The sequence below is a fragment of the Globicephala melas genome, chromosome 17 (assembly GCF_963455315.2).
Source record: "Globicephala melas chromosome 17, mGloMel1.2, whole genome shotgun sequence".
NCBI lineage: Eukaryota > Metazoa > Chordata > Mammalia > Artiodactyla > Delphinidae > Globicephala > Globicephala melas.
The window spans coordinates 37,026,265-37,053,914 of record NC_083330.1 but is presented as its reverse complement, the minus strand read 5'-3'; the positions used below and the strand labels follow the sequence as shown (position 1 = coordinate 37,053,914).

The 27,650-nt window shown below is 33.7% G+C and overlaps 1 protein-coding gene across 7 annotated transcripts in view; it reads left to right on the top strand.

The window, feature by feature from the left end:
* The window catches only part of TRIQK (triple QxxK/R motif containing), a 90,813-nt gene that overhangs the window by 15,833 nt on the left and 47,330 nt on the right, over positions 1-27,650 (top strand). For 6 of the 7 annotated variants that reach the window (XM_030862871.2, XM_030862873.2, XM_030862870.2 and 3 more), the window contains one exon: positions 1,009-1,168. The exons of the other annotated variant lie outside the window; for it this stretch is intronic. The gene's annotated coding sequence lies outside the window, so the exon portion shown is untranslated. The remainder of the gene's footprint in view (positions 1-1,008; positions 1,169-27,650) is intronic. 7 annotated transcript variants of the gene reach the window in all.

The window sequence follows — 27,650 nt, the reverse complement described above, 5'->3', positions numbered from 1 at the left end:
GGAAGTGTGCTGACTATACCACATCTCTGCCTCTCCTATTCATCTTCTTGTGGTCCCTTCTTTATATGTTTAGTTGTGAAAAATCCTATATGCTAGTCTTCATGTTGTTCTCATGGAGAATTGCTCTGTAAGTAGTTGTAATTTTGGTGTGTCCGTTGAACTCCAGGTGAGTTCATGGTCTTCCTACTCCACCACCTTGGCCACCTCTGCAAGCTATTTTTAATGATATAATTACAATTAGTAAAACTTGTATTCTCAAATACTTTGAGTTAAATTTTATGTTGATTATTATTGTTAGACAGCAGTTTGGAACCACTTAAATTTGATACTCTTGTCTATGTGAGAGCAATTGTGGCATAAAGCTAGAGATAAGTTCAGTGCCTGGCACATAATAAGTATTTAATAAATATTCATTGAACAAAAATGAATAAACCATACATTATTTGAATGTTTTCCTTGTTGCTTTTTAATTGGCATTTGGTTTAGAAAGTAACATGTACTTAACAATTATGGTTGAATAAATATATTTATAGGTCAACTCTACAAATTGCAATAACAGAAAATAAATTAAAATTAGTCTCTACATTCATATTTAAGTCTAAAATATAGTGGAAACATCTCTTAGTACTTTTCAGATAATCACTATACAATGAACCATTCTTCAAGTGTGATCTGCAGAAATAGTGTTACTGTTTATTACAGTGGAAGGGGGTCTTTACTTAAAAAAATTTAGGACACATTGGGTCAAGTAAATTTAAATAGGCTTTTCTATTATAGGACTTCTCAGAGCTTTTTTATGAAAGTGTACCTTGTGTAAAGGGGGAATAGTATGCAATGTTTTTCAAGTATACATGGCCATAGAAACTTAATTTGAATGAACATATAACAGAGTTAGCAAACCACAAACCACAACTTGGAAAATGCTACCACAGTGATTTTATTTTGTGGATGTTAAGGAACTGGAGATCATCCATTTAATATTTCCATAAACTCTGTTTTGGATTCCAGTAAGAAAAAGCAACCAAGAGTATTATTATTGGTATCTGGAGTTGAATTTTCCAGGAATGCGAGCGCAGCTTCCTCAGTAAAGATCTTGCCTTTGGAAACATCTTACTCCTTGACATCTCTCCAGAGTTAAGACTTGGCAGCCTCAAGGACACAGCACAAGGTGTGTTTATTTGATTTAACATTTGCCAAAAGGTGTTTTGACTTGTGGTTTGTTTTCTTTCACTTTGTTTTTCTTGTTTTGATTTGTTTGTTTTTGGCAATGAACTTGAGTTTGGAATTAGTTCTTTTTTATGGGAGGCAGGATTACAATGGGGAAATGTTTTTACTTGGATTTATTTTATGATTTTGGGTAAATCCAAGAAGATGAAGCAAGATCCATAAAACTATAACATTTTATCTGATTAATTTGTTAAATCATTTAGTATTATTGTCTATGAGAATTTGTTGCCACATTAAATATTTGATCTCTCTTGATGTTTGATACACTATGATACTTTGATACATAACTATATGTTGATAATTATATATTGGTTAAAATCAATGTCCCTGCATAGTAAGTAATGAACAAATTAAGATCATCATAAAATATCTATTATTCAACATTATTTTAAATCTTTCTTGATTAATTGGTATATCTATGTCTCACATGTTTTGTGGAGAGAGGAAATATGTTATAAAATGGAAGAAAATGGGCCCCCATTATATCTGTGACCCTATCTTCTACTCTCTTCTTCCACCCCTCATTCTAATTAGAACTCTTCAATGGCTCCCCATTTCACTCAAGACAAAAGCTAAAGCTTTGAAACTGGCCTGTATGTCTCTGCAAGACCTGGCTCCTTGTCACCTCTCTAATCTCATCCCTAACTACTCACTTGCTTAGCCATACTGTCCCCTTGTTGTTATTTGAACATGACAGGCGTGTTCCCATCTCAGGGTTTTTCCATTATTTTCTCTACTGAATTGCTTTCTCCCTGATATCTGCATGACCAATTTATTTACTTTCTTTTGGGTTGTTATTAAAAGGTCACTTTCTAAATGAGGTCTTACGTGGTCACCATTACAAAATATCCCTGCTCTGTGTTTTCTACTTAGCATTTATCTTACCTAATAAACTATGTATTTTATACTTATTTGTCTTGCTTACTGTCATTATCATTTGCAAGAATATTAGTTATTCCTATGAGGGCAAGGGATTTTGTTTGCTCTGATTTTATTCTAGCTACCAGAGTAGTCCCTGGCCTTTGATGAGTGAATGAATGAATGCTTAATTTAGCAAATATTTTTTAAGGACTTACCATGAGCAGTGCTAGTTGGTGAGGATAAGGAATGAAATACACAGTTCCTGCCCTCAGAAGTACACTTTGAAGGAGGTAGAAATTGCAGCAGTATGAACAGAACATTATCATTACTTGGGGAAGCAACATTTAATCAGACTGTGTTGGGCTCATGAAAGTCTTCCTGAAAAATGTAACCCTTTGAATCACTCAAATAGCCTAGGTTATGCTGTAGGAACAAAGAAGCCCAAAGCTCAGTATCTTTCTTTTTAAATTTTTATTTTATATTGGAGCATAGTTGATTAATAATGTTGTGTTAGTTTCAGGTGTACAGCAAAGTGCTTCAGTTATACATGTACATGTATCTATTCTTTTTCAAATTATTTTCCCATTTAGGTTATTACAGAATACTGAGCAGAGTTCCCTTCCACTATACAGTAGGTCCTTGTTGGTTATCTATTTTTAATATAGCAGTGTACAAGTCAATCCCATTCTCCCAATCTTAGCACAACAAATGTTTATTTCTCACCCAGACTACATGTCCAAATTGGATTGGTAGGGACTCACAGTGACCAAAGACACTGAAGACTTCATCTGAATGTATTTCCATGATCACTGCAGAAGTGAGAAGAAAGAGTGGCTAGTTATGCACTGGCATATAGAGTTTCACTGGTCAAAGCAAATTGCTTTATTTCAAATGGGGGACTGTGAAGTACAATACTGGCCTCTACGCAAAGGGAAAGGAAAATTGGAAGATATGTGAACAGAATTAATGACTACCATCTTTTCTACTGTTTTAAAGTAGTATAAGATACCCACGTAAAGAAGTATTTGAAAGCATTTTCAGAGAAAGGAAGGGCATGGGCAAACCCAGTAAGCTGTTACATATTATGATCATTTCAGAAAACTACAAGTAGTTAAAAGTAGTTGGGGTATAGTGCATGCGTGGGATAAAGACAGATAAAGAGATTAGTGGGAAAACAGGGGTTAGATTATAGCACACTATGGAATTAGAGCTCTATCCTAAAGGACTTAGGGAGCACTGAATGATATAATATACCTCAGAGGAATTTCTTGATTAAATTTAATTTGTGAGAGATTATTCCTGTTTTTGTTTGTTTTTTTTGTTTTTATTGAAGTATAGTTAATTTACAATGTTGTGTTAGTTTCAGGTGTACAGCAAAGTGATTTTATATATATATGTATATATACATATATATGTGTGTGTGTGTATATATATATATATACTTTTTCAGATTTTTTCCATTAAAGATTATAACAAGATATTAATATAGTTCCCTGTGCTATATAGTAGGTCCTTGTTGTTTATTTTATATATAGTAGTATATATATGTAGTAGTATAGTATATGTTAATCCCATATTTGTATCATTTTTATTAGATTCCACATGTAAGTGATATCCTATGATATTTGTCTTTCTCTGTCTGACTTGCTTCACTCAGTATGACAATCTCTAGGTCCATCCATGTTGCTACAAATGACATTATTTCATTCTTTTTATGGCTAAGTATTATTCCATTGTATATGTATACTACATCTTCTTTATTCATGTGTCGATGGACATTTAGGTTGCTTCCGTGTCTTGGCTATTGTAAATAGTGCTGCTATGAACATTGGGGTGCAGGTATCTTTTTGAATTAGAGTTTTCATGTGAGATATTATTCTGGAATCAGTGTGGGGGATGGCTTTGAGGGGAGGAAAAACTGGAGACAGTAAGACCAATTATGATACTAATGCAGTAATGCTGGTGAGACCCTGGATAAAGACAATGACAGAGGAAAGAAAAGGAGGGGAACAAAAGGTAAAAAGACAGGAAAGTGTTTATGGGGTGGACTCCAGGACACAGAGGAAGTAAGATACTTCTTACACTGGCAGTGTTTGTGCCTGAGCATGTGTATGTGGATTTTTGTTTAGTGTGTGTGTAAATGTGTATGTTGCTGTGTGTGAGAGAGTGAGAGTAAGCTTGCAAAGTCAGTTGGCATTACCTAAAGATCTATGTTTTCTTTGTGATTTGGTAAACAAGCTCATGTGCCCAGATTGAAACGAAGATGGGTTTCAGGAGAGCCCTGCAAGCTGGAATGGCTACTGAGTCAAATGGGAGATGGGATCACCTTGGGGCTGAGAAGTTGCTGGGTAGTGTTCTGTACTTGTAAAATATCAGATTACACATTTTACAGCAAAAATTGCTTTGGGAAGTTCAGTTGCGTTTTTCTTTAAATTGTTTAGCGTTCAGCAATAATTTGAAAATAAACATTTTAAATGAATTTGTGTATGCTATTTCCATTAGAGGGGCCCATGATATATAACCTATCCCCTGCTCCCAAATTTTGGTTAATGTGATAATGAAGACCCAATCATTTTATAATAGAGGAAAATTTTCTAAAATTAGTGAGGTAGTTATCCAATGTTTTTATAAAATCATTTTTGATGATAGACTGAAATAAAATACTATAATGTTATAGTGAAGTTTAATTTTCAAAAAGAAAATAGAGAAGTGATTGGAATACTTATTATATTTTTCTTAAAGTTTTTTGGAAGACATTGGAATGTACTATAATTTAAAGATATTCTGAAATTGCATTTCTTGTTTGCCATTGTATGTTAGACCCATGGGCATTTTAATTATTTGGGATGCTAAACTTATTACTGCAAATTCAAGTCTGGTCATTGAAAGAACCAGTTTTATCTAATGTCAGACTACTGCTCTAGTAGAAAGAACCATACTGACCTGCCCAATGCACGTGGTGGATATATGAGAGAAATTGTGACATATCGACTTAGAAATAACATCAAGAGTTTACAACTCCTGAACTCCTGATAAGAGAATATCAAAGAAGTCGTGGAAGTGTTGAACTGAGAAGATTCTTTTCTTAGAATGGAGAATAATTGGAGATTTCTGACAAAGATAAGAGATTCAGTTGTTAGTTTAAAAAATGGGGACTAGTGTTTAAGATTTTTGTTGTTGTTCAGAAGCCTTCCATTTTAGAAAGTATTTTTGCATACTGATTATGTACATATACTGTAAACATATAAGTAATAATCTATTTATTCAAAGTTTTCAACACACTAACAAGAAGACAGCATATGTAATTTGGCATTTTAAAAGTTATCCAAAGATACTTTTGCTGAAACCACTTAGCTGATTATAGAAGATAGTTAGGAGACCAAATAATAGCAGAAAAGGTACAATTTATATGTAATTAAGTTACACATAAGGTACATATTATGAGACCATTCTTTTCTTTTTGTATCTCATTGACTTTTTAAATGAATGTGAGCTCATCAAGTTCAGGTTATTATTTTTTTGTCTAAAAAAACCTATTTGGACTGTATGGTGCCTCAACAATGAGTAACTGATTAAGCCAGAATGATGTAATAATACTAACAACATTTATCGAGCACTTACTATGTGAGAAGCACCATGTCAAGTACTTTAAATGAACTAGCTATTTAATTTAATGCTTACAGCAGCCACATGGGATAGGAATTCTTACTGTACTGATTTTAAAAAATGATAAATGAGCTTAACTTCATAAACAACTAAAAAGTAACAGAACCAGAAAGGAAACGAGTTAAAGCAGGGAAGAGTTAACTCATACTTTATCAGGCTCATATTCTTATAAAAGATAGAGAACTTATAGTAATATTTTAAAACTCAAAGCATTTTTAAATTAAGTTTATAATAATTAAGCATAAAATGTGGATGTTTTAAGTTAATGTAACAGTCTTCTGAAAAATATATCTACTCAAAAATATACTGAGTGTCTACTATGTCCACAGTGTTCTAATTGTTTGAGATTATTTAGTGTACAAACAATTGTGGTACTACATTCTAGTGGAGGGAAGTCAGAAAATAAGCAATAGACTAAATTTAATATGAAAAGAACTTTTTAACATTTTAAAAGTAATAGTTGATAGGTCTAAGGTAAAAATAACTTTTCTTTTGCAACACTGATCGTATACTTGTTCATAAAAAAGGTGAATATTGATTGCTATAATATGGTTATTTATTTTAAATATTATTGACCATTACTTTGAAGAAATCTCTCCTTTCCTCCCTCCTTACACACTGAAGATGCAGCATTCCAAGAAAACAATTAAATGTCATTTGTAAAATAACTTTATTTTATTTAATTACAGAACTAAGTGCTCCATGGCTTAAACAGAATGAAAGTGAAAAGTCTTAGGACATATTTTTCCTATGAAGAACACATTTAAGTGCATTTTAGCACCAAAATAACTGCAGATGCCATGATTAAAGATTCAGTCGTTGTCCTTTTGTTTGCAATATATAGGGGTATGTTTATGTGTGTATGAGAAAAAGAGGAAGGGAAAGAATAAACATGAGAATGAGAATGAATAATGCCAAAGCTCCCTAGGTGCTTTTGTTTTAGTAGCTTCTCAGAATTCTACCTCTATAATTCAGGGAATTGACTAAACATTTATATATATTGTTAAAGTAAAGGATGCCATTTTCTCTGTTCTATGTTTCTTCTATTTTCTCTCAAGTGGTCTCAGTATTACTATACTGGATATTCTTTTATGTAGCTGTCTCTATTATACCACTCTGTAACTACTTGGTAGACCATCTTACACCTATTCTTTCTTGTGTATGCTTTAAGGAGTTAAAAAATGGATATAGTTTATGAACTTCATTATTGAAGTAGTAATGATGTGGTACAGTGAAAAATTAAAATGTTCAATCACAAGGTCATTAACAAAGAATGAAAAATAATTAAGGGCAAAAGATGAATAAAGGTTTTAAGATAAAATCGAAACTCAAGTATGAAAAGACCACTGTGTTGAGAGAGGCATAGGAAAGATTTTTGCAGAGGATATAATCTGTATTAAAAGTCCAGTTCTGTTAGGAACTAGACTTTTGTACTGAATGAGATAACATGAAAGTCTTTGGAACAGGCTGTAAAAAAGTTTTGGAAAAAGTAAAGGTAACAAAAGTGACAAATGTAGTTAAAAAATAAGCAGTAAGGAATATGATTCATTAGGGAGAATTTTGGACCATCCAGAGATTGTGATTATGGCCAATAATGTGAAAAATTTGGAAAACTATATTTTTCTTTATTAATTGCTTCATCAGTTTATTCATGCACTAAGAGTTGTTTACTTTCATAAAATCCCATTTTCTGATCTGAACTAAACAAGGCAAGTTTAAAGGCAGGGACTCAGAACAGTTCACAGCCTTTTCACTACATTCATTTCTAAATGCCTTATTTGAAAGAGAATGCCCTGGTTTATGATTTTCATATCTTTTTCCCTTTTAGAAAGAGGCAGATGGTATGAAAACTGGACTCCCTTATTTAAAGGGAATGTTGATATTTATAACCAAGCTTATCTCCAGCAAGATTTGTTTTTTGCAGCTGTTCCAGGTTGAAAAAAATATTATATTAAAGCCCTGGCTTGTTTTTCTTTCCATATTTGGGGGGGGGGTAATCTTCAGAATGTGAAAAAGTGATGTTTGATTTTAAACATGAATGCAATGTAAACTGTGATTTTTTGCTTCTATATGTGAATTTTCTGTTTGTATGCTGTGATGATATTACTCTTTTTGTTTCACTAATCTATTTCCTAGATACATCACACTTGAGAAATAATTTACTCATCTTTTTCCTATCATCAAAGTATTCTAGGAAGTATAGTAGATTTTCACTGAGTTAGCCTTTATTATTAAACAAACTATTTTCTAACTGTCCATTTTGATATGTTAGTCATTTTCTTTCTGCCCAGAGTGAGTATGTTTCACTGGGAAATCAACTTTTTCTGTTCTTTTTTTATAGTTATATTATTTTTTGTAAGATATGTTTTTCTTTCTTATTTTCTATTCTTTGTTTCTATTTTCAATTATAAATGCTGCTATTTTTCTCTGAACATGTTTTAGAAACTTTCTTTTATAATTTAATAGAAAATTAATTATATTTTATACTCTAAACTTAATACTTAGAGCTATCTTTTTGGGCATGTGTTGACATAGAATGAATATCTAAGCTTATACACACACATAATCTTTGTTCATATGTGTTCTTATTATGTACCCACATGTACAAAATTTTCCATAAAGAAGGATATTTTATCAATAGATATATTGATTTATTGTGAATAAATGTGATTATTGATTTAAGTGGACATAACTTACACAGCTTGCTTGTCAAGTTAAAGCAAGCCCCACTATTTTCATAAAGATTACCTTCTTGAATATGAAATATTATGCAAATTATGATTATGTCAGACATATATTTTTCCTTTTTAATAATTAAAGCTGAAACTTTTATTTAAAAGTTTTTAGTGTTTATCAGCACTCACAATTAAACTATTTAATTTAATATCATGAAAACCAGCATATTGCTTAAATTTACAAAACCCCAACCATTATTAGTAGTAAACAGTTTATTTCCAGAGAGTTTCTGGCTGTTTTCTAAATAAACCCTTTAAACTTCAATCTTTGATTCATAAAATAATCAATCTCTCTCTTTAACCACATAGAACATGAGTAACTTTAATAGATTTTATCAGTTCAGTTTATTCCACACCTCCCTTTATTCTTTATAATGATAATCACAGTTAAAAATGTTAAGTGAAGAATATGTGAACTCTTTGTTGGTGTGTCATCTCTCTCCCTATCTGTTTGTAAGGAATGCTTTTCACTCTAGTATGTTAGTTCATTGTACAAATGCCATTTTTTCCTTGCATGAGTGTTTGCCTAATGTGGGTTTAGTAAAAATTTAAATGGAATTCTCAAAATAAACAAATTGACTTGAAACACTTAGTGAAAGCTGCCAGCATTCTATTATTCTGTACTCTCACCATGTAACAAAGCAAGTGATTCTACAAAAGGTATGAAACTGCAAACAAAAGTCTTTCACCTTACTATTCCTGGTTTTATTATTATTGCTGCATGTTCCCAATGGATACCGTATGAGTGAGCATTTAAGGATCCTGTGACCTGGGGTTGTCTATATTCATTTTCTACTTCTTTAGCCAGGAGATCTAAAGTATATATTTCTCAAATTCTTTGAAAATAATAAAAATAATAAAGATAAATAAATATAATAAAATAAATAAATAATTTATTTATAAATAAAAATAATAAAGGGTGTTCTTTCAGTCAGTACCTTGTACATCTAAATCTCACATAAGTTCAAATACAAAGAGCTAGGGCAGAAATAAAATACATTCTTTTATTATATGATATGGCTGAAGGAGATGCTTTGTTTAGTCGTATAGAAGTAGTAGTGTATAAAAAAAGTGAAATAAAATATATTTATAAACTATATTAAAATAATTGAAATTTTAATTCAGAAAGTATTTATGTGTTTCCCAGGCTTGCAGCCTTTCATTTTGAACATCAGTTATCATTATTCTATTAGTTCATGGGGAAAATAGCAAACTGCTCACAATAATCACCCTCTTTTTTTGAAATATCCTTCTAGAGGACCTGATTCCAAGGCAAAATGTTAGCTTATGTGAAGGAGGATTTAATTAACACTTGAAAATTGACCAGTGGGAGAGAGAGAAAACTTGTAGAGTAGTAATGCCATTTTATAGTGAATAAAAATTGATTCTAAATATAATGACACTTTAATTTCTTAATAAGAATGTAGTTTAGGAAGGATCTAACAAACGTGACACATTATTTATTTATTTATTTTTGCGGTATGTGGGCCTCTCACTGTTGTGGCCTCTCCCGTTGTGGAGCACAGTCTCCAGACGCGCAGGCTCAGCGGCCATGGCTCATGGGCCCAGCCACTCCGCGGCATGTGGGATCTTCCCGGACCAGGGCACGAACCCGTGTCCCCTGCATCGGCAGGCGGACTCTCAACCACTGCACCACCAGGGAAGCCCTACACATTCTTTTATCTTTAAAAATAATTACTGGGAATTCCCTGGTGGTCCAATGGTTAGGACTTGGCGTTTTCACTGTGGGGACCAGGTTCGACCACTGGTTAGGGAACTAAGATCCTGTAAGCTGTGTGGCACAGCCATAAAAACAAAAAACAAACAAACAATAAATAAAATAATTACTAATAATAACCAACATGACTATGTTTAACTGATTCAATAAACTAGATATTAGATAATTAATTTCCAGGTATGTATTAGTTTTCTATTGATGCATAACAAATTACCATAAACTTAGTGTCTTGCAACAACAACCATTTATTAGCTCACAATTTTGTGGGTCAGAAGTCCAACATGGCCTGAATGGATTTTCTGCTCAGGGTCTTACAAACCTGAAATCAAATGCCAACCAGGCTGTTCAAGGCTCTGTGAAAGAATCCACTTTTAACCTCTTATATGTTCTTGGCAGGATTTAGTTTCTTCTGGTTGTAGGACTGAAGTCCTCATTTCCTTCTCAGCTAACTGATCTATTTCAGGTCAGCCTTATTTTTTGCCACATAGCCCCCTCCATCAATGGAGAATTTCTTATACCCAGAATTCCTTTGACTTTGAATTTCTCTGACTTCTCTGGCTTTGACCTCTAGACCAAGATTTAAAATGCTCATATGTGAAACCCCTTTGCTGTTAATGTAGCATAATCACAGGAGTTATATTTTATCATATTCACAGATTCCACCCACACTTAAGGAGGGGAAGAGATTTACAAAGAAAACCATATTGGAGGTCATCTTAGAATTCTACCAATCACATTTGATGTAGTCATTACTTATCAATATGAGTGTATGGATAACTTTTAATCGACGGTGTGCTCTAGGATTACCTCATTATTTTTGTAGCTAATACCAGGTCTTTCTTGCTCTGCTCACTTAAAATTTTTGTATTTACATCTAACATTTTACTTCCTACATCTCTGCTGCATTATCATAGTTTTCTTCTTATCTGTGTTTAGAACAGGTGAGACATAGGACCACACATTGAGATTTCTACTTTTAAAAAGCAGCTAATGAATTCCTAGGGAGAGTTATTCTGGGTCTCTTTTGGACATTCAAAACTGTTTTGAGAAAACACAGTTAATTGCAAAAAGCTGTAAGGTATTTAGGAATTGATGGGGCAGAAATAGAGTAATGAATTATATATATATTATCACACGTTCCCCAGACAACAGATTCTGAGGCTCAGCTTAACCTTGAGTGCAATACTAGGGGGACAAGAGTGAGTGAAAAATGGAAGAAAGAAAAACTTTAGATAAGGAGGAAAAACAAATACAAGGTGGTTACTAAGCTGGCCATAGGTGCAAGAGAAAATGTAGACTTTTGTGTAGTCATGTGGGACTTCTCCAGGCCGGCTGTATAGAACCAATTAGTTGGGTTGAGCAGAAGAAAGTAATTTATCTGCCAGCATCTGCCTATCTCTTATTTTTCACTGGTCAAAGCTCACCTCATGGTTTGTTACTATCCCTGTACTTTTCAGATTGTTGTTCTATGGGGCTTGGGATTTGGAAGTGGCAGGAGGAGCCAAGCTTCCTATGGGTCTAGGTGTAGGTATTGCTGTAGCTGTGGAGGTAGTGTTGGAAGCTGTACCTTCACCTTCACCCCCAGAGGAAGCCAAGTCAGCCAGTGGTATTTGAAGATTAGTTGAGGTTCATGGCTGGTGCTATTGGGTAAGTGATTGAAGATCCAGGAGGCAGTGAATCTGCGGAAGTACATAAATTGGGTCTAACATAGAATGACATGTAGTGATTGCATCTGGTCAATTTCTTTAAAGATTCCTTATAATATGTAAATGGGCCTTTAATAGTACCTATGTCACAGTTAAAACTCACTAAATGTTTATGAAGTTTAATTTTTAGATAACATCATCTCCTTGGTCATCAGATAGTCTTTTCAAAATTTAGATAGTTTATTTGTTAATAGATGGGGAAATAATCAAGCATAATTAATGTGAGAAGCAATAGATATCATTCCTTTGGATATCCATTGTTAATTGAGTCCTAGAGTTATACCGAAAGGCACTGATCTTGTGGATGTGTTACCTTTCAAATATGAGTATTCAACCAGGTCAATATTCTTTACAAAAGCCAATTGTCTAATTTTCACACCATTACTGTAACAGCAGAATTCAGATTAACATTTACATGGTCTTCTTATACAAAGATTTTGTTATTATTTATTTTTTGTTATTATTATTAGGATCAGGGTAGGATTGAACCCAGGTTCTCTGATAAGGCTTGTTGGACTGTCCAAGGTATAAAGGTTAAGAACAAATAGATGTATTTAATCTCTGAGGTTTCTTCTGATTCTGTGATTCTGTTGTACTAAATAAACTATTGTTTATACTCAGATCCTTCCTTTTATATATTTAAGGTAAGTTCCATGGCTTTAATACTACCATTCTCATTCAAAAACTGAGGTATATTCATATGTCTGTCTTTTAGTTAAGTTCTGTGGTTTTAACTACCATGTTTGTCCCAGATTTTTTTTTTCTTTCAAACTAACCTCAAATATTAATCTCTGGGACTATATTTTGATTGACTTTTGGAAAATTCTAACTATGAAGAAAATAATAGCTCTCTAAATTTTGTGGTTGATTGAGTGAACAAACAAACCAATCTAAGTTTGTATAATTCAAGTACATTTTCATTGTCAGTTGTACATGAAAAGCATATTATCTGTTTTATAATGAAATATTTCATTATCAAATGAAATGTTATATAACAATGTTATAAATATCTATGTCTCACCCCCAAGAGTAAGAAATAAAATTACAAATTGAAAGCTTCATCTTATGGCCATGGTGGAGGAATATGGGCCACACTTTGCCTGCTTTAAACAACTATCAATAACAAACTGGTATATTTCAACAATTTTAAACATTGGACAACAGACAGTAGAATTGTGATTCCTAAGAGAAGGAAAACGGTGAGCACTGGATTTCTTCCTGGAATTAATTTCCTGCTTGTGGGTATAGAGAGGAGGAACCCAAACAGAACCCAGCCACCTCACTGAATTTAGCTGATATGGATTGGAGTTTGGAGAAGCTGAGTGGGCTATATATGGTGGGGCAGAGTTCTGGAGGGAGCTATGCAGTCAGAGCATTTCAGAAATCTACATAGGGGTTCCCTTGCATCTTTATTGTGTGCTATGCCATACATGTGTAGTATGTAACTCTATTTGGCTGGGCATAGCATGGGAAGGGTGTGTTAAATTGAACAATTATGAGAACTTACACAGAGTGGGGAGATTAGAGCTTTGGCCAGTCAGAATGGAGGGACTTCATGGTCAAGTAGGGCATTTAGTGGGACCCTAGAGATTATAATGCCTTAGAAGTAGGACTGATCTGAGTGAAGGCTGTGCCAGACCCAGCCTAGAAAAACTTAAATAAAACCTGATCAGAGCTTCCCTGGTGGTGCAGTGGTTGAGAGTCCACCTGCTGATGCAGGGGACACAGGTTCGTGCCCTGGTCCAGGAAGATCCCACATGCCGTGGAACGGCTAGGCCTGTGAGCCATGGCTGCTGAGCCTGCGTGTCTGGAGCCTGTGCTCCACAACGGGAGAGGCCACAACAGTGAGAGGCCTGCGTACCGCAAAAAAAAAAAAAACACCTGATCAAACTGATTTGTAACTTAACTGCTTTCCCATCCTCCCCTTCCCCTAAAAGAAACCCAAAATGTTTCAAAGGAAGAAAATGATATCCAGACACTCAACAATGTAACATTTACAATGTTCATCATCCAATAAAAATTACTAGACATGTCAAAGTGCAGGAAAATGTGATCCACAACCAGGATAAAAGATAGTCAATAGAAGCAGACTCATAAATGACAGATTTGGTGGACCTACCAGCAAGGAATTTAATTAGTTATTATGAATATTTAAAAATTTTTGGTGGGAAACATGAAAATAGACAAAACATGAACAAAATGGAAGGTATTAGAAAGAATCAAAGGAAGTTCTAGTAATAGAAAATACAGTTTATGAATTAAAAAAATTTACTGTATGATATTAATAGATTAGACACCGTAGAAGACAAGATCAGTTTGGACATATTGTAAGAAAATCAGCCCCGAATGGAAAATAGAGAGAAAATGATTGCTTAAAAATAAAACAAACAACCAAAAACCCACAGAGCCTCAGTGACTTATGAGACAATATGAAGTAGCCAAATATATATGTAGCTTAAGTCCTAGAAAGTGGGGGGCAGGAAAATATTTGTAGAAATCATGGCAGAAAAATTTTAAAATTTGATGAAAACTTTAAACTCACAGATCTAAGAACTCAAGGAATCCTAACCAGGTTAAAAAAAAAAAATTAGACACCAAAACACATCAAATTGCTGAAAACAAGGATTTAAGAAATCTTCTAAATTAGCTAGATCAGGGGAGGAATATGAAGCAAAGAAAAAATGGTGAATTTGAAGAGTGTTCATCAAAACTATGCCAGCCAGAAGACTGAAAGGAAATATTGTGACCCTAGAATTCTATACCCAGCAAAAGTATTCTTCAAAAGTGAAACACAAAAAAATACTTAAAAAAAACCTTAGAGAATTTGTTGCCCAAACACTTGCATTACAAGCAATATTAAAGATAGTTCTTTAGGAAAAATGAAAATGAAACCTCAATTTATACAAGGAATAAAGAGAACTGGAAATAGTAAATATGTTGGTAAGTATAAAATATATTTTTCTCATTTCATAAATTTTTAAAAGGATGCTGGTTTAAAGCAAACATATTAACTATGGCTTGGAGTGTACTGTTGCAAGGCCTTATACTATGTTAAGTAGTAGAATGTTATTTGAAGATAGACTGTGATTAGTTATGTATGTGGGTTATAAATTCTGGAGTAACCACTGAAAATGTAAAACAAAGAGGAATAACTAATAAATTAAAAGTGAAGATAGAATATTAAAAAATGTTCAATTAATCCCAAAGAGGCAGGTAAAGAAGAACAAGGAAAAGAACAGATGGAACAAATAAAGAACAAATTGCATGATAGTAGATATAAACAGAAATATATCATAAGTCCAATAAACAAAATTATCTTAAAACTCCATTTGAAACAGGTATTTTCAGCCTGGGTAAAAAGACAAGCCGCAACTATATGCTATCAACAGATATAATTAAATACCTCTGTGCAAACTATCTCAATTGTTATCTTCCTTCCTCGTTTCCACCAAATAACTAAAGAATTTGGTGTTTTGGTGTTTATTATTAGGAAGCATGAATATACGTATATATAATATTGTATATATTTTACCTAAATAATATTGGCTATTGATTTGAATGTTTTAAAATGTTATATAAATGTATTAACACATGTATTTTGTCCATATGTTTTACTGCCTTATATTTCATTGATGAATAAATTGTGATGTACATGCAGGGCTTTTTTTTTTTTTGCTGTTATTAAAAATGTTGCACTGAACATTCTTTCTAGTGTTTTTGTGCATGTAAATCTAGAATTGTTTTTCTAATTCATATAACTAGCAGAGGAATTGATGATTCTGGTGAATGCATATTTTAAATTTTACTAGATATTGCTGCATCACTCCCCAAAATACTCATTAGTTACTGCTCTTATTTTATTACAGTAATCTATTCTCTTTAAAAAGTTCTGTAAGTGATCTTGCATGCATTTTAGAGGTATTCATAGTATTTATAGGTATTTTATAGATTTTACTGTTATAGTAATTATGATCTTTGTACCTAGATTTAATATACAGTAGCCTTGCTGAGCCCTTGTAAAGAATGTTGCACACATTCTAATAATTTGCCTGTAGTTTCCTTTCTGTCTCCCCAGTCATTTTATTTGTGAATAATAAGTTTTTTTTCTTTCTTTCCAATCCCTGTATCCTTTCTCCCCTTGTCTCACTATATTACCTGGATTTCTCAGTACAATGACTGTATTTGTCTTGTTTATGATTTTCACTATTAAGGATAATCTTTATCTGTTTGCCTATTCATAAGCAGAGTGAGAAAGTTCTTTTCTATTCCTGTTTCCTCCCTCCCTTTCTCCCCTGCTCCCACCCAACTCTTCCTTATTTTCTTTCTCTCTTCTCTTTAAGAATCAATGGGTAGTAGATGTAACTTTTATTTTTGCATCTATTGATTGAGGACTTTCATTTTTTTCTCTTCTTTAAACAGTTACATGCAGAATATTATTAATGTGTTATCTAATATTAAACTATCCTTCCATTTTTGTTATTGGTCCAGCTTCTTCATGGTGAATTTTGTTATTTTGATTATACATACTGGATTTAGTTTATAATATTATATTTAGGATTTTTATATCTCTCTTCATAATTGTGATTGGCTTATGATTTTTCACTCTCATAATGTTCTTATAGTGCATATTTGTATTTTTCAAAATAACTTATTATATATCTGATCTAGCTTGTTAAGGATTTTCTTTTCCTCGAATATTCCTTTCACATCTGAAGCTGGGGAGCTGATTGATAAGCATGTCTCTTAACCAGTTCTTGATATCTTTTATTCATTAACCAGATGCTTATTCCCTTCCTTATAATCCTTCTAAATCAGCTTTCCAATAATCTCTTTAATTCAACAAACTTTACATGAAACAGAGGTTTTATGGGATGATAATGTGCAAAATTTGAAAAGTTGGACAAGTAACATTGGAAACATAGTTTCAAGTCCTCTCAGAGATTGACAAGACACATGTGGAGATTCAGTAAAGCTTTGCAGAAAACTTGTCCTAAAACTACCACATTTTGGGAACTTGGTTCACATTTACTTCAATGTAAAATACATGTAAATTAAGAAAAATAAAAATTTTAACTTTAAAATAAGCCAAGCTTGGTTATAAATAGTGATTTTGATAGATTAAGAGTGAATCAGAATACTTCATCTACACAGATATATATTATTTTGGGCTAAACATAAAAAACATACTTTTTGCTAGTAAAGCTTTGTTTCAGGTAACTTACTGAAAGCTCTGAATAAGAATTTGCTAATGTTACTTCAGAACCAAGGTAAGGGAGTTCATATTGAGGAATTATGATAAAATAGATATACATCTGTTTACTTAGGAATTTCAGAGATAAGAATAGATGCCATCTGAGATGTTTGCATTTAGAGCTTATTGTTTTCCCTCATCTTTTAGCTACCAGTTTTTGGTAGCGTCTGGTTGGAATACAGTTTTTTGTTATTGATATGATAATTGAAACAATCTTGGGTTTCATAAAATTCCCTTAAAATAACCCCTCGTTTAAAGGGATTATAAGTATTGAAAAATCAAAGTTTGTGACCTTTAGAGCTAGAACCCTATTTTTAATTACTCTTTGTCTCTTCAAGAAAAATAGTCTGAAGCTGTGTTGGTCAAAGGTCAAAGATATGAAACTGCCTTTTCTCTGCTTGAGTCCCTCAAGCCAAACATAGCCTTGGTTCCTCTCATTCCTCTTGACTGTTAGTAGCTCTTAGCATGCAGTGTACACGTTGCCTGACTTACTGATTTTATACTAGAACTGTAGGTGTCTTTGCTCTTTTTACATGGTTGGATATGTGTCTCTTCTTTTATCAGCATTTTGTAGTAGTAAAAACAGGGTCTGGAGTTTTATTTATTTGGTACCATATTATTGTAACCTATAAAAACTTTTTGAAAGTGCAGTTTACAATAAAAATAAAATGCTTATTTGAAAGAGTGTAGTTTATGACTTTTTAATTAACTATTAAAAGTTATATCATAGGCCAATCCTAGCTTAATTATCTTTTGCAAATGTAATACGAGAAATTAACTGAAGTGCATTTCCCATTTTGCTGAATTTAAACCCTGCAAATCATAATGATCATTTTTCTGCTTAGGAACATGGTCCAGAGAGAAATCCTCTCCCTGTCAGATTTGAAGTCCCTATTCCTTTGATATTTATGCGAGGTTCAGAAATTTAAAAAATAATTCCATGGGACCCAGCTAATGTAACTCCCCCACCCCCAAATGATGAGCATTGCTGATGGTACATGCAGGCAGCTTTTTGTCTATTCTGGGCAGTATAAATTTAATGTGTTGTTTTCAAGTATGCCATGTGTCCAGATGCCACAACAATCTGTGAATTAAAAAGGCATTAAAATAAAAGTAAGTAAAATATTTGTAGGTATTTTTTTTTATGAAGGCCTGGGAATTTGTGATACAATTATGTTTGGATTAACTAATTCTATTAGGTTTCAGGAAAAACAAGTGCATTGTTTTCTTACAGCAATTTTAAACATTTTATGGTGTGGATTTATACTACTACTCTATCCTCATCGTCTAGCCCATACCTTCTTCTCCCGCTATATTACCTATTTCCGTTAATGACATTACCATCTCGCTAACCCAGTATTTTGCAAGTATAGGCCATGAACCACCTGAGTTTGAAAACTGCGGCAGGGAGCTGGTGCTTGTTTAAAATGCAGCTTCCTTGGACCCACCCCGACATTTCTGACCGGATGTCTCTGAAGAATAAGACCTGGGACTTTGTATTTTAGTTATGACTCAGTTTAAAAGCATAGTCATCTTCAGCTCTTCCTTTGACTCATACCCCCATCCAGCATGTTCCCAAATTCTAAAAGTCAAACACCAAAACATCACTTCCTTTCTATTTGCTGCATTCCTTCCTTAGTGGATTGCCTTTGAACACAACTAAATTTTTTTTAAAGCTTATTAATTATGTTCAAACCTTCCAGTCTTTCTAATATCATTAGAAAGTGTCTGATTTGGTTACCTCACTGCACAATACCCTTTTATGGTTTCCTGTTGAAAACAGGAAACCCGAGCCTTTTCCTCTGGAACTGAGATGCTCAGTTCTGGGCAGCTGACCCTTTCCACAGGGACTGGGATCTCCCCATTTTACCCAGGCCACAGCTGCCTCCTAAGAGGGAGGCCTGAGTACTGCATGCAGTTATGAGTTAAGCTGGTTCGAGATATTACACATTCGTGTTATATTCATTCACTTTTTAAGATGACCTATTTGCCCATTTTTCCTCCCCTTAACACTTATGCTCCCCATTATTTTGTTTTTGTTTTTGTTTTTCATGGACCACTCTTTTGCTGTTCCCTTATGTTCCTATATATTTTTTTATGTCCCTCTTGAACCCCATCCATTCTCAAGCAATTGATTATTACTTTTACCTCCTGGCATTAATTGAAACCTTATTCTTCTCAGAGACACCATTTCCCTGAAGCTTTCTTCAGTGGAAACTTCTTTCTTTAACCCTCCACATACCCATGGATCAAGATTTTGGTTATCTTTTCATTTCCTTATTACCACTTCCAGATCATTTCTTTTTCCATGCATATAGAATGACAAATGAAACAAAAAAAACCCAGCTCCTTTGTGGTTCATTCCATTAGACTGTAGTGCCCTTTACCTCTCTTCTTTGCTGTTATCTGTGGACATTCAGGTCACAGAGTCTCCCTAACTTAGAGTTTTCTTTCCATCCTACCCCAAATCTTTCCACCCTCCTGAGTACCTTCACTATTCATATGTATGAAGTATATATTATTCTGGTCTCTCGTTTCCTTATCTGTCATACTGTTTTTCTATCATTTTAGTCACCCTCCATGATGGGTGATTAATGTGCTTCATCCCGATAATAACATCAATCACCTCACACTTTCTATTAATAACCTTTAGTTCTTCTAGAGTAAATGAAGACTTTGGTTATTGGACCTCATACAAATCTTTAAGTCCAAAAATCAATCTATTTTCTGCTTAACTCTTAAATCCTCACGGTCTCCACTTCTTTCTCTATCTTTAAACTCCATGGTACATCATTTCACCCACTTTTTATAGTACCCTAATCTTCTTGCCCTACTGCCCTTCTGTTATGCCTGTCCGGGAAAAACAAAACTTTGCTTAATCTAGCTCTCTATCCCTTCCCTAGACCAGCAGTGCACAGCTGAACACTCAGAAATATATTATTTGCAATCACGTAGCTTGCTGCTACTGTGGATTCATGGTTACCAAATTAATGTGGTCTCTTAGTGTTTCTCATTAATCTGGTTTTCCCTAGACACCTCTTTCCATTTCTCCACAACAGAAATTCCAGCCTCTGCACTCTCAAATCTCCAAACTTCCCACCTTCCGTTTCACTCTTAGGAGATAACCTTGCTTCCTAATTCATGGTGAAAGGAGAGCTACAGCTTAGAGCTCCCTCTGCTTTCGGCAGCCAAACCTCAAAACTTACATATATTTTTACTCATCGTTTTTCCTCTTTCCTGCTGAAGTGAAATAGGTAGTCTGCTATGATTATTCCTTCAAGTGTACACTGAATTCTGTCCCTTCCTATCTACTTGGAAACCTCAATCATTTTCTGTTTTTTTTTTTCCTGTGTCTTCACCTCCTCACTTTGTGCTGGTTGCTTCTACTTACTATTTAGACCAACTCAAATTTCCATCTGTATTCAAAAACAAACATGCCCTCAAGAGTAAAACAAAGCAAAGCATAACAAAAAAATCTCCCTCAACCTCAGTTCCTCTCTACTTACTATCCTATATCTCTCCTTCCTTTTACTTATTTTATAATAGATTTGTCTAGGCTTTCCATCTCTGCTTTCTCACCTTGTACATATTCCTTAGACCATAGGAATTAAGTGTTTCAGTGTATGTGTCAGGGAAGAAGCAGGGATGACCATTGTTAAATCATATTATAAGGCCACTTATAATGAAACTGATGAATGCCCATTCAATTTAGGTCCAAAGGAGCCATTGCTTCTTTTGCTCAGCATAGTATTTTTGAGATTTATTTCCATTGTTGCACACTATCAGTAGTTTTTTGCTGGGTAGTATCTCATTATATGAATAAATTGCAGTTTATCAGTTTTTCTATTGATCAGCATTGGAGCTGTTTCCACTTTTTGGCTACTATGAATAAAAATGCTATGAACACCCTTGTACAAAGCTTTTTTTGTAGACATATGTATTTATCTCTCTTAGATAAATACATAGGAGTAGAATTGTTGGTAGTTAATTTTGTAAGAAATTGCTAAACAATTTTCCAAAGTGGTTGTATGATTTTACAACTTATATACATGAGAGTTTCAGTTGCTCCACATCCTCCCAATATTCTGTAGAGTAAATCTTTATTTGAATCATTCTAGTGGGTGTATAGTGATATTTCAATTCTAATTTTAATATGCATTTTGCTGATTACTAATGGTGTTGAGAACTTTTTCGTGTGCTTGTTTGTTATTTGCATATCTTCTTTGGTGAAGTTTCTGTTCAAGTCTTTTACCCATTTTTTGTTGAGCTGTATGTCTTATATTATTGAGTAGCTCTTTATACATTCTGGATGCAAGTTCTTTTTGTCAGATACAGGTATTATGAATATTTACTTCCTATAGGTAACTCACCTACTTATTTTCTTACTTGATAAAGTTCACTACATCCTTTTCTTTTTGCTTTTATGGTGCATACCATCTGTGTTCTCTCTAAGTGTTATTTGCCTACCCCAAGGTCATGAAAATAAACTTTTTTCCTAGAGCTTCATTGTTTTGTTGTTTTTCTCTTTTGTTTAGGTCTATGGTCTATCCTCAATTGAGTTTTGTGTGTGGTATGAGATAGGGATCTGTTTTATTTTTTTTTCCCCATAAGGACATAGAGTTGTTCCAGCACTATTTGTTGATACTGTAATTACTTTAGTTCTAAGTATAGATGAAGGGTAGTCCCAATCACTAAGATTCCTCTTTTGGAACATGACTTTTTGGAGTCATACAGATTACTGTCTTGTAGTTACTTTTCTAATGAACTTTTATATCAATGTTGGCAAGTGATCAGGATTTTGGAAATCACATTTTCACACATTCGAGTTTTTACATACTCTTTCTGCAGCTACAAAGGAAATTAATTTGGCAAAGTAAAGATGAAATGGTCACCTTGATCCTTGAAAATATAAGGAAGACCACTGTTTAGCTCTCCAGTTTTATACAATAGGAATTTGTTCCTATTACAGACTTATCTCACTATTACACTTATGTCAAGGTATACATTGTCTACTTGGATGCTGTGTCACATTTTGATAGTCTTCTAATTACTTATTTTTCACTTCCTCAAGTGTGGAGAATTATCTCAGGAGATCTGAATCATGTACCCTTGCTTGAAATATTAAAATATAGATTCCATGAGTGGGGGAGGGGTACGGAAGTGACATTTAAAGTAAATTGCAGAGTTTCAAAATCATGGACCTAAAAGCTGAATTTGATAGTGCACTGGAACATGAGCAGGGAACAAATGACAAACTTGGATCATTAATGCTTCTTTATACCAAGGATTTTTGCGTCATATAGGAAAAAGGCCATAATTTGGATGACTTAAGTATGTTAATTACATGATCAGCTTTGAAATTTTAAAACATTACTCTGGAATGTTAGATCAGGGACCCTTATCTTCTTCATTTACTACTTTCTTCAGTTCAGCTTCTAGCATAAGATTGTATTTCATGATTGATTCTCAATTCTGATCAAGCTATAGCCAAACATCTTTTTTGCCTGTTTATAACTTAATACTTAGGTTAGAGGGGTTTTTTTTTTTGTTTTTTTTTAAGTGAGAGTCTATCTTGTAGTCTTAAAAACTGAGATGGTTAATTTTTTGTGGTCATGGGTTGAATTTTTTTTAATAACCTTTGTTTCGATCTGTATTTAAATGTCACAGTCTGGATTGAATGCTTTTTCTGGAAGCAGAGACATATGTGAAGGCTTCAGGTTTCTTATTTCTTTACATGTTCTTTCTGGATTTCATAAAAAAGATATAAATGAGCAATAAAATAAGTTGGTTGGAATGTGATTAAATATAACACTACCTTTGTTTTTTTTTAAAGGTCACATATTATGCTTAAAAATATGTATGGGAAATTGCTGTGCAAAATTCAGGTTAAGAAAGGATATTAAAAACAAAAGTATTCTCTTTAATTTTAAAAGTCCTAAAGAGTGTACAGTTTTAATGGAGTAAAAATTAATTATGAATTATTTTAATATGCAATTTAGGTATTAAATAAACTTTTTTTCTTCCTTAAAAATGTGTTATCAAGTTTCAAGAATGTTAAAAACTTCTCTGATGATTTAATCTAAAATAATTCTTACAGCAAAATTCATAAATAATAACTATCTTATTAATCCATATTTTAGTTTAGCTGGGTCTCAGAGCAAGTTAGTTCCTCAGGGAATGTCGTCTTCTTTGTAAAAGAAGGTGATGAGATGTAATCTCCAAGGAATTAAATTGTGAAAACAATCTTGGTATTGTACATGCTAATATAAATCTGTTATTCCCTTTCTGCATCTATCACAACACACTTTAAATTGTGACTGATCTTGTATGCAAATAGCTGTCTTATTAGAAATTGTGGCTGTATGTGCTAGTGTCTCCCTGGATTTCTAGGGGGTTTGCTATCTAACCATCAAACAATAGAAATGAATGATGATTACTGCAAGGCTTTGAAGAACAAAGAAAAGACAGAGCATTTTAGAGGTTCTAGATGTCTGAGGCATTGACAGTTTGCACCATACACATGAATGGGTTTCTCTTTAGATCATTTAAAATAGCCCCAATGTGTTTATTAGGAAAGTAAAATATTTTCCACCTTCTTGTGTTTGTGGCAACTGATAAAATGTGAGTCATTTGTGCATGTGTGTGCTCTCTAGGCATTTTTTTGTTTGTTTCAACATTTGTTCAAATGTAACCTTGCTTAAAAAAGGTTCCCTGGTGGCGCACTGGTTGAGAGTCTGCCTGCTGATGCAGGGGACATGGGTTCGTGCCCCAGTCCGGGAAGATCCCACATGCTGCGGAGCGGCTGGGCCCGTGAGCCATGGCCGCTGAGCCTGCACGTCCAGAGCCTGTGCTCCACAACTGGAGAGGCCACAACAGTGAGAGGCCCGCGTACCGCAAAAAAAAAAAAAAATAGAATATAATAATTTCAAAGATAAGAATAAAGTTTAAATTTTTGAAATTTTGCATAAGGGTTATCAATCACCAAAATAATTAGGAACAAACATTTAAAACTAGTTCCTCTTTAATATATCTCCTAGGTTGAAATTCTCTTAAAGTTTTTATATTCACAGGTTATTATACACATAAAATGTGTCATTTATAGAGTGTAGGCCCTTATAAACCTTTAGGTTCTTTAGCTTTTTTTTTTTTTGATATAATTTTGTGTATTTAAAGTACATTTTAAAGTAAATAAAGTCCAGTTTACTTTGGTGAAAAGATTCTCTATGAGTTCCTGACTTTTTTACTTACTACAGATAATGAATGAATAAAATACTGGCCTCTAAAGTGTTATCTCTGTTTGGATGTTTGTTTAAATGACTAGGAAGGAATTGGGGGAAACATAGTTAGTGACTGTTTTGGTAGGTTGCCTTAGTAACTTGCTTTTTAAACATTTAAGCTATTCCATAAAGGCAAAAAAACAAAACTAAATTGAAGAGAGAATAATATCTTGTGTATTTATTCATTTAAACTAACTTCTCTCCTAAAATGTAGTGATATCTTCTCTAGTCCCACACAATCAAGATTAAAATAACTTGACTCCTCTCTACAATTAACAAATGCAAAACAGTATGCAAATGGAATTGCTATATGAATAAATTATAATATATCTGTTGACATTATTTATGGTACTTCTTTATCAGAATTATTTTTGATATTCTGAATTACAACAAGTGAGAATATAGGATTAGGTGATGTCTTAGTTTCAATTCTGAAATTTTAAGCATGTGTTATCTTAGATGTAATAACTACATGGTTTATGAGAGATTAAGACAATTTATTTGACTTTTTGTCTTGCTTTGTACATTCCTAGATATTACCATAATATTAAATCTGAAGATTATTATGAATATAAAAATAAATTTTTAGCTGAATTTATAATTTTCCTATATATAAGTAGAAATTATTACTTTGGAAATGCCTTTTACTGTATAAAGTGGGGTCATTGTTTTCATTGCTCTATCTGTGTGACCATAAATATAAATAAACAATACAATTTGGTCTGAACAGATTTCAAATGTGTTTGGCATTTGGCATTGTTAATAATGCTCATTTACAGTTAGATAATTGCATCAGTTTATATGGAGACATCTATACATCTATTTGTTTTAGTTAGGGTGATACTACCTACTGTGGCAAATAGATGCAAAATGTATAGAGGCTCAAATGCTACAAGTTTACTTCTTGTGCTTATAGCAGTATGAAAGGGAAAATAAGTTGGTTGAATAGCTAGCTGTTCTCCATGCAGTCATTCAGGATCCAGGATGTCATGGGCTCTGCCATCTTCATCACATTATTAACAGGGTCATTCTGGAGGTCATCTCCATTTCAGCCAGATGAATGAGTACATATGAAAAGTTTTTATAGTTTAGTTATAGAAGTAGCAGACATTAATTTATTCATATTTCATTAATTGAAACTCAGTCACATTCCCACAACTAACAGCAAAGGAGGCTGGAACATGTAATTGAGTGTGACCAGGAAAAAAAAAAAGAGAGCATGTAATTTAGGAAGCAGCTTTTCCTACATTCCACCTTTCTGGTCATGATATAGCCATGCACATCCTTTTTCCTGCCTCCCCAGTAGGGAGATCCTAAAGTTCCCCACTTACTGAATCCCGCACAAAGTCAAGGATCTCAAGCCAATGCACTGTCTGGTTACTTGAGGTTTACAGACTATGAAGTTTACCTACTGTTTCCCAGCCTCACCAGGCCCCTAATAAATAACAGCAAAGCAAAGGATAACTGCTTCATAGCTCCAATAATCACTCCCATTTAGAAAGGGAAGAATGGGAAACACACAGGGATCATTGATCCATGCTGTGCAGGATACCGCTGAGAAGGCCCATTATACTGACAGTAGAAGTTTCTTGCTTAGACCCTAGTTATGGTCTTTTTTAGAGAAATTCCCTTGTCATGGCTCTACCTTCTGGATGGTTCTCCTTCCTAGTCTCATATGAAGTGAGCGTTACAAATCCACAAAGTTTGCCTTCTTTGGGGGCAGCACTCTGCTGGTTTAAGTTTAGAGGCCCAGGGATTGGTTTTCATTCACAGAATTTTTTAAACAAAATTTCTGGTTTCCCTGTAAATATAGTTCCCTCATATTTTAGTAACATTTTTACCATTTCTAGTTAGTTCCATGTGCCAGTAATCACACTGCGATTTCTTTCTTAGACATGGTTCTCAAGTCTGCTTTCTTTATAAACATCAGATCTCCCACGCGTCTCTTTCTATAGTGGCTGCCTCTAGGTGATCTGGAACATTACGTTCAGGTGAGAAAGGAACACCCTTGATCTGCTCTTTGCCCCCCTCTCTCTCTCTTTTTTAACTGAGATGTCTTAATGAGCATTTGTTTTTCAAAATCTGTTTAACTGTCTTCAAAAATTTTTTTAAAGTTTTATTGAAGTATAGTTGATTTACAATGCTGTGTTAATTTCTGCTGTACAGCAAAGTGATTCTGTTATACATATATATACATTCATTTTTTAAAATATTTTTTCCATTATGGTTTATCATAGGATATTGAATATAGTTCTCTGTACTCTACAGTAGGACCTTGTTGTTTTAGCCATTCTATATATAATAGTTTACATCTGCTAACCCCAGCCTCCCACTCCATCCCTCCCCCAACCCCCTCTGAGTCTGTTTCTGTTTCGTAGATAGGTTCATTTGTGTCATATTCTAAATTCAACATGTAAGTGATATCATATGGTATTTGTCTTTCTCTTTCTGACTTCCCTTAATGTGATTATCTCTAGCTGCAAATGGTATTATTTCATTCTTTTTTTATGGGTGGGTAATGTTCCACTTTGTGTGTGTGTATAGATAGATACATAGATAGATAGATAGATAGATAGATAGTTAGATATCTCATCATCTTCTTTATCTGTTCATCTATCAATGGACATTTAGGTTGTTAACATGTCTTGACTATTGTGAATAGTGTTGCTATGAACATAGGGGTGCATGTATCTTTTTGAATTATAGTTTTGTCTGGGTATATGCCCAGGAGTAGGATTGCTGGATCATATGGTAATTCTATTTTTAGTTTTCTGAGGAAGCTCCATACTGTTTTGCAAAGTGGCTGTACCAACTTACACTCCCACCAACATATAGGAGGTTTCCTTTTTCTCCACATCTTCTCCAGCATCTGTTATTTGTAGACTTTTTAATGATGGCCATTCTGACTGGTGTGAGGTGGTACCCCATTGCATTTTTTTAAATTATATTTTTTATTGAAAGTGGGCATAGAGGGAACCTACCTCAACATAAAAAAAGGCCATATATGACAAACCCACAGCAAACATTATTCTCAATGGTGGAAAACTGAAGGCATTTCCTCTAAAATCAGGAACAAGGCAAGGGTGCCCACTCTCACTACTATTATTCAAGAAAGATTTGGAAGTCCTAGCCATGGTGATCAGAGAAGAAAAAGAAATAAAAGGAATCCAAATTGTCAAAGAAGAGTAA